This window comes from Hemicordylus capensis, chromosome 3 (assembly GCF_027244095.1).
Source record: "Hemicordylus capensis ecotype Gifberg chromosome 3, rHemCap1.1.pri, whole genome shotgun sequence".
In the NCBI taxonomy this organism is placed as follows: domain Eukaryota; kingdom Metazoa; phylum Chordata; class Lepidosauria; order Squamata; family Cordylidae; genus Hemicordylus; species Hemicordylus capensis.
The window spans coordinates 246,561,319-246,572,433 of record NC_069659.1 but is presented as its reverse complement, the minus strand read 5'-3'; the positions used below and the strand labels follow the sequence as shown (position 1 = coordinate 246,572,433).

General features: G+C 45.2%; 1 long non-coding RNA gene across 1 annotated transcript; it reads right to left on the bottom strand.

Moving 5' to 3' along the window:
• Positions 1-3,387: 3,387 nt before the first annotated feature.
• On the bottom strand, positions 3,388-10,623 carry LOC128349094 (uncharacterized). Its single transcript, XR_008318551.1, has 3 exons — positions 10,564-10,623; positions 8,718-8,828; positions 3,388-3,880 (listed from the first exon to the last, which is right to left on the bottom strand). It is a non-coding gene; the product is annotated as an uncharacterized LOC128349094 (long non-coding RNA).
• Between the last annotated feature and the right edge of the window lie 492 nt (positions 10,624-11,115).

Below are 11,115 nucleotides of genomic sequence, written 5' to 3'. Positions count from 1 at the left end.
GTCATCTTTGCCCACCCACTGCCTCCAGCCACCTCTTCCTGCTGGCCACCTCCCACAAATCCAGTAGTGGAGCACCAGCCACTGACCTTGTCCTTCTGCTGCTTGTCATTCTCCTCCTCTGCTCTCACTTCTGCTCCTCTCATCCACACATTTCTTTCCTTCCCCTGCTGTGGCTTTTCAAAGGAGGAGGGCAGGGGCAAGGAGGAGGAGGAGGACAGTGGTGGTAGCTGGTGCACTGCAAACCACTCACCAGGATGGGAAGGAAGGAAAAGGGGAGAAGGGAAGGCTTGCCAAGGTGGGGAAAGGAAGAGCCAGGCTGGTGGGAAGGTGAAGGGAGAGTGGTGGGAAGAGTAACATGCTCTGCATGCCACCAGAGAGAGGAAAAGAGGTAGGGTAGGGTGGAATAGTGGAACACATTGTGTGCTGCTGGGAAGATGGGGTGGAAGGCCAGAAGGTAGTGGCTCACTGCATTGCTTCAGGTGCTGGAGAGGCATTGGGACACCTCTCTGCTTGGCTCCTTGTTCAGGTGCTATTTGGAGTCTTGATCGTTCCAGAAGGCCTTTGACCTAGCTGGTTGGTATTTTATCTTCTGAGATTGTTTGCACTGTGCTTTATTGCTTTAATAATGTTGCTATAAAGTTTGTTATCATTGTTAGGATCATTGGCAACAGCAGACTAGCCCTCTGCTGATGTGCTAGGACTTTTCCAGTTGCATAAGGAGAGAGGAGTGATTTTCAGCAATCTTCCCTTCCCTATGCAGCAGCCTGTGCATACCAGCTCTCCGGGGTGCTTTCCAGACTGCATGGGACAAAGTGGTGCAAAATCCTATGGCAAACTCTAACATTTTGAGGCCGGTTAGAGTTAGCAGCTGGATTTTACACCACTTCCTCCTGTGCTGAGGCTTTGAGGGGAGAGGAGGAGGCAGGTGATGTGATGGCTTTCCCTCCCCTCCTTCCCCACTCCCTTAGTGAATTTGTGCAAGAGCACCGAGCTCTTGCAACAACAAAAAATGTCTTTCCCCCCCCCTCAGCACCACTAGTACCAATAAAAAGGAGTACCAAAGCAAAATACATGCACAAGCTATCTCTCTAGACCAAGAAGCAGATGGGTCATTTCAGTTACTGACAACAAGCTTGGACTCTTGTCTCTCCTGGCTGGTTAGAACAGCCGATGGGAATGTTAATTCTTGGCTACGGGAGTTGGTTAACTCCTTGCTACGAGAGGGTTTCGTGCCAGAAGTCCTTAAAGAGGCGATAGTTCGCCCTCACTTGAAGAAACCCTCCCTGGACCCTGAGGTCCTTGACAACTATGGACCGATCTCCAACCTCCCTTTTTCAGCGAAGGTGTTAGTTGTATGTACCCAGCTTGAGAAGATCTTGGAAGAAACTAGTTATCTTAATTCTTATCAGTTGAATTTCAGGCCTCGGCATAGCACAGAGACAGCATTAGTCGCTCCAGTAGATGACCTTCTTTGGGACTTTGACGAGGGTAGTGTCCCTCTCTTGGTCCTTTTAGATCTCTCAGCGGCTTTTGACACTATCGATCATGATATCCTTCTCGACCGCCTACGTGGGTTGGGTATCAGGGGCACTGTTTTACAGTGGTTCCGTTCTTACCTTAGCGGGTGTGTCCAGTCGCTATGCGTTGAGGACAGATGCTCTGACCCATGGCCACTCCTTTATGGAGTTCCCCAAGGTTCGGTTCTTGCCCCTATCCTGTTTAACATCTATATAAAGCTGCTGGGCCAGGTCATCTCCCAGTTTGGGGTGAGATTTCATCAATATGTGGATGATACTCAGCTGTATATTGCCATCCCAGACCATTCTGGGGATTCTGTTTCTGTGCTTACTCGATGCCTGGAAGCTGTTAGGATCTGGATGAATCAAAACAAGCTCAGACTGAATCCCACTAAGACTGAACTACTTTTACTCAGCCTTCATACCAGCCAACAGCTGGATGTGAACCTTGTTTTAGATGGGGTGCTGCCCCCAAAGAAGCTTGTTCGTGATCTGGGGGTCCTTTTGGACTTGTGTCTCCTGCATGAACAGCAGGTAGAGGCTGCGGCCAGAAGTGCTTTTGCCCAGCTTCATCTGATTCGCCAATTATCTTGATCGGCAGGCATTAATGACAGTGACCCATGCCCTTGTTATCTCCCGCTTAGATTATTCTAACGCTCTCTATCTAGGGTTAGCTTTGAGAATGATCGGGAAGCTACAACGAGTCCAGAATGTAGCGGCTCACCTACTCATGGGTGCCAGAAAATATGACAGTGTAACACTTCACCTACAGTCATTACACTGGTTGCCTATTTGCTTCTGAGTTCAATTTAAGGTCCTGGTTTTGACCTTCAAAGCCTTGCGGGGTTTGGCGCCTGTCTACCTACAGACGTGCCTCTCCCATCCAGTTATATCCTGGCTGGTTAGATCATCTCAGATGGCCCTTTTGTCGGTCCCTGATTTCCGAGAGGTTCGGGGCGCTAGGACCTGTGAAAGGACTCTTTCAGTTGCTGCCTCACTTCTTTGGATCTCTCTTCTTGTTCAGATTAGTTTAGCCCTTCCTTACTGGTTTTTAAATCTCTATTAAGGACTTTTCTTTTCCCCCAGGCTTTTGCCCTGTAGTTTACCTATTTGGTTTTTCTTTTCTTTTTTGTTAGTTACTTTAGTTTTTAATTTAGAATGTAATTTTTAATGTTGCCTTGTTCTGCATGTTTTTGTGTACTGCCCAGAGTCTTTGGAGTGGGCAGTATATTAAATGTTTCAAATAAATAAATAAATAATAAAAACAATAATCATAAACACACAAAGATGCAGACACACATGCCTCTAAAAGGCACAGAGGGGAAAGTACAGCTGCAATCCTATGCACTCTTACTTGAGAGGAAGCCCACTGAATTAAATTATTTATTTCTGAGTAAACCCAGCAAGCCTGCAAACTGTTCTAAAAAAACACTAAAAAAAATCAGCTACTATTTTATCACACACGTACAATGCTTTATACCTGAAATGTCAAGATAAGATCCGAATACAGGCTGTGGCTACTTGAACGGCACCTTGCAAGAAGGTTTCGAAACCCAGATCATATGAATGCACATCAGGTCCATACGTAGCGAAGCAATTTTAAGTTCCCTTCTGGAAAGCACCAGGGACATGGTTTCAGGAAGCAGACAGCTGAAGAGCTAAGGGGAGATAACTGAAAATCAGCTCCCTTCTTGGGCAACTGAAAACCTTGGTGCATTAGCAAAGGGTTAACCTGAATGTCAGCCACTGTTTATTTTATCCAGATGATGTATGATACCTTGTGTGTCTGAAATATAGGGCAGAAAGGCAAGACAGAAATATCCAAATAAATAAAACAAATGCCAGAAAAGACACATAGATTCTGTTTTAGATTATATGGACATCATATTTAATGGATTTTTCTATTTACTGCACAGCTTTTTATCAAGATGTTAAGAAAGTTAACAGATGCATTTCTTTCTTCAACAGAGAGAAAGAAACATAATAATTGAAGCATGCTAGGAAATGTCAAATAATTTACAGAGAAATAGTAAATCAGAAGGAATGCTACCATTATTGTTTGACAGACCTTGAATTAAAGCACAAGATATACAGTTATGAGGAGACAAAAAACTCCCCCAAACCCTGTCACTTGTACTAATTCATGGGAATGTATCATTAGCCACTTAGTAACCAACATCAGATGTTTTGCAATTTTGTCCCCGTGACCAGGGTTTTAAAGGAATTATACTTGAAAGGAAACCATGTAGATTCCTGGCACAGGATTTGATACAAACATATGCCCACGTGGATATTTTCTGGAAGGAGATTTCAGGCATTGCGGGCCTCTTGAAACTCCCTCTTGCTTTAAGTCTGGAGAAAATCTGAAAGCAATCATTAAATCCTTTAAATCAAATTAGAGGCTCCTGTTGGATATGGCGGTCATCTAAAACAGTGTTTCTCAAACTTTTTGGAGTCAAGGACCGCTAAATTCTTCGTGCAGAGTTTCAAGGACCGCTACATTCTTCATGCGCAGTTTCCCGGACCAGCAGTTAGTAAAGGGGTTTCAAGTCTGTCTATCTATCTCTCTATCAGACTTCTATACTGCCCCAAACATGCATCTCTGGGCAGTTTAGAATGAAAATAATATAAGCATTAAAATAATTAAATTTGGAATCTTTTGCAAACATGGAATATTAGGGGTTCTTAACCTTGGGTCTCTCAGTTAAACTCCCATAACCCCCAACAACAATGGCATTTGGCCATTATGGCTGGGGATTATGGGAGTAGAAGTCCACCAATGTCTGGGTACCCAAGGTTGAGAACCCCTGAATCTAAAAGCCTGGGTGAACAAATTTGTCTCCAGTATGTCTTCAGTATGTGCGGGGTGGGGGTGGAGGTGCTTCTGATTACTCAGTGGAGAGGGTATGTTGGGCCATTAGAAAAATTCAAAAGCTACATGGGGCCAATGAAAACAACATACAAGCAAGCCCCACTGATGCAAGAGGGAAACAGCGTTCCCTCTCAAGGCGCCTTGACTACAACAGGCAGCTGGGTTTCAATCAACCAACCTTTGGCTGCAAATAATGAGCATGCAAGAACCAGCAGCCCTTCAAGTGGCGCCCACTGCCATACTTTTTCCTCCATGCCCCCGCACCGCATACAGTTTGAAGCTGTAAAGATAGGGAATAAGATAGCTGTAGGAAGATCTCAGCAGCACATGAAGGCAAGGCACAAGAAGGGTCCCATGCCTCCGTGATACTCTTCCTCTTCCATGCCATGTGCAAAATTGAGGAAGTGAGTGCCTTGATTTCAGTTGGGGGGGGGGGTTGACTCCCAGTCAGGGACCGGCACTCAAGCCTTCGGGGACCGGCAGCGGTCCAGGGACCGGTGGTTGAGAAACACTGATCTAAAAGATGGGAGGGGGATGTCTAATGTCACTCACTTGCAGGTTTTGGACTAGCCAATAGTGAAGTTAGCCTTGAAACTGGTGCTGCCAAGTTATCTGTTAATTACTAAAGACACACGAGGTTGATTACTACCCACCAGGATTGTGAAGTATCTTAATGATTGCTACTACTTGATAGAGCATTTAAATCTGGAAAGAAGTATGTTATGATTGTAGGTACAATGGTGTGAGATAGCCTCCACTTACTTATTTCCTCGGATGCCACTAATCTAGCATGCTTTCAGAATAACCTTGGTGTCAATTTTGAATGTATAAATAGTATGAAAATAAAAATACATCTAAAAATTGTTTCTCCATCACAAGTCATTTTAAACCAGAAGCCAATTGTATGGGGGACTGTGTGATAACTGACAATTTTCAGAAGGGTACAGAAATGGTGCACAATCCAACTCAAAAGCTTCTGGTTTAATAAAAGATTTTGTGCATCACCTGAGTTCAGAAGGCACCACTCAGAGATACAGTAGCTTTTCACTGAAGCTATAGAAAGGAAGCGGATATTTTTAGCACAGGATTCATCAGAGGTTAGCAATCTTTAAAGCAAAAGAGAGCAAAGTTTGAAGAGGCAGCTTTACATACTGCCTTTGTGAGCAATGACCATTTAAATATTCCTTAGGGGCACAGAACCCTATTCTTGCATGTGCCTCCCACAGAATCATCAGTGATTCTCAGGCAAGATACCATGGTTTAATATGAATGTTTAATATTTATTATATTCAAGCTTTCTTTCAGAATAACACTGCAACTACCTCATTTTTTGCTAGTGCAGCCTGCATTATTTTTTTCCCTTCCCTGATAATGTTAGCAATAGCAATAGCACTTACATTTATATTCCGCTCTATAGCTGAAGCTCTCTAAGCAGTTTACAATGATTTAGCATGTTGTGAGGTACTAGGGCTTTTGGAGTTGCCAGGTGGTTTTGCTTTGGACTGACAGATCACAGGAAGTACCAAATGTTCCTGCGATGATAATCAGTGCAGAAGTTATGAATGTCTGCAACTACTGATCAAGTTTAATACAAAACAACTAGGGGTGTGCACAGTGCATGGACCACGGTCTGAGCCGTGGTCTGTATTTGGACCAATCCATGGTCTGGTAAACTGGTCTGGTCTGGTTCAGCTGAACCACAAACCGGTCCAGCAGCTTGAGGTGACACAGGGAAGGATGCTGAACAAAACCTTTAAAAGTAAAGGTGTAGATCCTTACCAGTGTGACTGCTACACCAGGCAACTTCCTGCTGCTGTGGCACTCCCTCAACAGCCTTTGTGTGGCGGCATGGCTCCATCACTCACCTGGCCTCCATGCATGCCTGGAGTGGTGGTCATGCTGGTAAGGACCTACGCCTTTACTTTTGTAGGTGTTGCTTGTCATCCCTCTGGCACTGCCTCAAACCACCAGACCAGTCCATGGCTGGCCACACCAACCTAGTTCGCCGGACCACAGACCCGTTCAAACTTGGACCACAGCTCAGACCATGGTCCATGCACACTCCTAATAACAACCTCTTTTTGGGATGCCTCAGTTACATTAATGACTTAGCCCAGTGGCTCCCAATCTGGGAGCCCCCAGATGTTGATGAACTACAATTCCATCAGTCCCAGCTTCAATTTATTGTAACTGGGGATGATGGGAGCTGTAGTTTAGCAACATCTGGAGGCTCTCAGTTTGGGAACCATTGTCTTAGCCATAAGTAGCCTATAGATGGCATTTTATCATATACCAATACTATCATATCCAATCTTAATTTTTAAATGATGTCCATGTATAAAAATATGTGAATTGAAAAAAACCTGGTGTATTCCATCCATTACAATGGATTCAAGGGTTTACCCAATAGGCCCAAGCATTTTGATGTAAGCGAATATCTCTACTTTCTGAGTTTTACAGCTAGGATACAAAATTAAAATAAAGACAAATAAACTTGCCTGTAGCTGGAGATATTCAGCCAATGTGTACCAATATTTAATTAAAATTTAAAGTTAGTAGCTAACACAATGAGGAAAATTACTCAGAGCAGTCCCACTGAAATTAAAAGTATAAGTTAGGCATAATCCTATCAGTATATACAGTGGTGAAGAGCATTAGCTATGAATCAGGAAGCCCCAGTTCAAATCTCAGTTCAATCCTAAACTAACTGGATGGCTTTAGACAAGTCATTCTCTCTCCACCTCTGTAATATGAGGATAAGACCTGGCCTACCCTACAGGATTGTTGTAAGAATTGCTAAAATAATGTATGTGAAGTACTTTTATAAAAATAGAAGCTAAATAGATGTCACTATGACCACATAGGGACCTATTTAGTAGGGTACAATTATTTTGATTTTATACATGGGAAACTGAGGATGAGAAATATTAGGGTCATTCACACAGTGCTGTGAAAGAAGGCAGGAGCCTACTTACCTTCCCCCACATGATCGGAGTCCAAACACGGCCCCATCACCCAAATGCCCAGACAATAGGTCTGCACTGGGCAGGCAGTGTGGTGCATTGGGAAAGTTCCTACTGCTGGACTGTTCCTTTAACCTGGCTCTATGGCAAAGATGGCTGCCAGGAACCTGGGAGGAGTTACCACATGGCCCGAGCATCCACATGGCCCAGAAGTGAGTAGGAGGCACACACTCATCCTCCTATCTCACTTTTAGCCCACATAGAAAAGCAGGGCTACCCGGGGGAAGAGCAGCAGGATCGGGAGCAATCCTAGTGCTTCGCCTTACCTCGGCTAGCCCTGGTAGTGACAATGAGTTCAGTTATTCACTTAGGCCCACATAAGCTACACATAGCTAGAGTCATGTCTACTAATTTCAAATCGATCTCTCAGGCTAGCCTCTTCATAATAAAATGTACTTTTAAATAAATGCAGTAGGGCCGTCTGACAAAGGGTATCTTATATGTTATGGTATTTTATATAAACTGTGTGGGGCTGCGTAGCACAAAAACATCATACTTGGTATATATAATCCCAAATTATATAAATGAAAGCCAGCTAGATATAATGTACTAGCTCATCCTGAACAACAGTTTGCTCATGTTGTAATCTTTTAAAAATGCCCTTTTGTTGAGGGTCAGGAGTTGTTTTCCTTATTTGTCTGCCTAAGCAAGCTGCCTAGCAGATCTCGTAATTTCCTTCCTGGTTCATCTAGGAAGTGAGCCCACTGGGCAGGAAATATTAAGATATATTTTGCAATTTTCCAGTTTGTTTGCATTTTGAGCAAGAATTCGGCAAAGAACATTCTTCAATGGGCATAAATTCTATGTATGTCCAAGGCAAGTAAAGCCAGAGGTGCACCTAGGTAATTTTGGAGTTTACACCTAAAGGCCTTTGGGAGGTGGGGTGCCACAAAATAAAACATGTATCATATCATACCATTATATCCTTGTATGATACTATTATATCATACCACAGACACCATGAATACTGCAATCCCCAAGTTTTGTGAAAATAGTGGCATTTACCATCATGGTTTCTGCCAATATTTAAATAGCAGTGACAAGCACAGATTCAATCCTGCCACTTAAATTAGATCACACCACAATATACTTAGGAAAAGGTTAGAACTTTTGGTATTTTTAGAAGAAATTCTGAATAAGTTACTTCCCACTGTCCTGTAGATACCACAGTTTGCATGGACAATCCTGCCACTTAAATTAACTGGAAGTACTACTTTTCACACCAGAATATGCTCAGGAAAAGGTTGGGACTTTTGCGGGGTGGGGGGGATATTTTTTAGAAGGAAAGCTGAATAAAATGCTTACCACTGACCTTCAGCTAGCACATTTTGCCTGGGCAATCCTGCCGCTCTCCTCTCTGTCTGAAACCCAGGAGCAGGACGGGACTAGCCCCAGCAAAGGCAGGGAGAGGGGAAACTTAAACATAACACAAGAAACACATGGAAGGAAGAAACTTTTCAGCAGGCAGGGTGCAGGGCAGAGGTGTCCTTACCCCTGGACTCCGGGGCTGAAGTCCAGGGCCTCCACAGCCCCTGGGGGCCCCCAAATCCTGTTTAGTCTGTCCCGGGTAGTGTGGTCAGCTGGCCGAGCATAATGATGCTTAATTTGCAGGGGAGAGGGTCCCTCCAAAGGCCTTTAGGTCCAGGATCCAAAATTACCTAGGTGCACCAACGGGGGCGGGGGGGGCGGGGCGTGGCAACGGTGAGAAACAGCCTGTTTTATAGCTGCTTCCCTCTCTCTCTCTCTCTCTCACACACACACAGAAATCTTAAGCTGACTTAACTAAAAGTGTATTCAGCAACAGCTCCACTTTCTCCTTCCCCTCCCTTTTTCTCTTGACCTCCCCTGCCCCCCCCCACCCTCTACAGCAGGCCTTCTCAACATAGGCCCACCAGACTACAACTCCCATAATCCCCAGCCACTGTGGCCAATAGCCAGGAATTAGTTGTAGGCCAACGTCTGTAGGAGGGCCAATGTTGAGCAGCCCTGCTCTACAAGATCCCCCTTGGGACAAATGTCCAAACATACTTCAAAAGATTCTGAATAGAAGACAACACACCCCGAGTGGGAGGAATGCTGCCGCTTCAGCGAGTGGGGACAGAGGCGCTCCAGCTCCTCCATAGGGCCTGTCCTAGGTGGTGTGCTTGCCTGGCCGAGCATGATGATGCTTAATTTACAGGGGGGAGGGCTCCAAAATCCTTTAGGTCCAGGCTCCAAAATTACCTAGGTGCACCTCTGAGTAGGGAGGGAAAACATGCCTCAGAGGAACTCCTCCATCCCTGTCCCCCAGCAGTCATTGTACTGTGTGCACAGGGCAGCACAGCCTTTCTCCTGCTGCCCATTGAAGCAGCAGCCAGCAGCATTCCTCCCGACTCCCTGGGGCTAGTTCTCATCACCTCTGCATTCCTTCCCCCTCCCGCCCCCACCCCCCGCCTGCCAAACTGGTGGCATTCCTCCCCACTTGTTGGAGGCTGGAACTGGAAAGCAGCAGCAGGAATCAGCCCAAAGTGGGAACACCACTGCTTTGGTGGGTACAGGCAGCAGAGGCAGGGGCTGCACAGGCATGTGCTGTATGTCTGGGCAGGTGTGCAGCCTGCTGTGGCCAGGCAGAGAAGCAACTCAGGCTGCTCCTGCTGCTCAACCACACCAGCCCAGGACTAGGTCCACTACTGCTGCCGCCCTCAGTGTGGCCCTCAGTGTGGCGGTGGCACACGAGAGGATATTGGGTGGGCCGCAGTCTGGCTTCAGCCCACCCACAGCCTGCCCTCAGCACAGTTACACACTTGGCCACCAGGCACAGTGCAGGCACACGGCACCACCGGGCGGTCACCCCGGCCCGAAAGCCAGGCCATTCTTGGGGGAATTTGGGGGGCCCCAGATGGTGTGAGACTTCCACCTGGTCCAAAGGGTGTCTCTGAATAAAGCAATCTGTTAAAGAGGAAATTCAAAGGATTCTCTGATTTCCCAAGGCTGTCGTGTACTGTCCTCTAACTCCAGTTAGTTTTTGTCTTTTAAACATGAGGATAACAGGATCTTCAGTTGGGCCAGTGGATTTTACTGGATTTAATTAAAAACTGTCAACCTGGAAGATCGCTAAATCACCTAGAGGAGTTTGGAGAATGTCTTCAGGTAACTCACAACGCAATTTCACCTTTTTGTGGCAGACATGTTTCTCATCTGGTGGTAACATCTTAGAAGGTCACCATGAAGGATATTTCCCAGAATGCATTGAAATCCCATCATGCACTGCACAACTACTGGGAATAGTGTTTTGTGGGTAAGCTGTGTTTATGTGTGCTCTTTGCAAAGAGAGTCCTGAAGTAGCACCATACTTTCCCTGTTTGTTTGTTTGTTTGTTTGTTGGCAAAGATGAAATAGGAATCAGAAATATAGATCTTGTTTAGAATTTCTTGCCACCAGTAGTGATTCAAAACATATAGCAAAGATTGTATGAGGGTATCAGTGTCATTCTTTCAATGAGGCCTGAATTTAGGACTGTGGTAATGATTTGTGTCCTGTTGGCCTCAGGACAACTCAGGATGTTCTTGCCAGTTCAAGCCTATGACCTATAAATGCCAAGCTCTTGGAGAGTTCAGTTTCATAAATATTATTTACTGAACACAGACGCAGACTCCTTATTTACAGCAAGCTCACCCAGCTAATTAATATTGCTAGCACATTATTCTTTAACTGCACAGTTCAT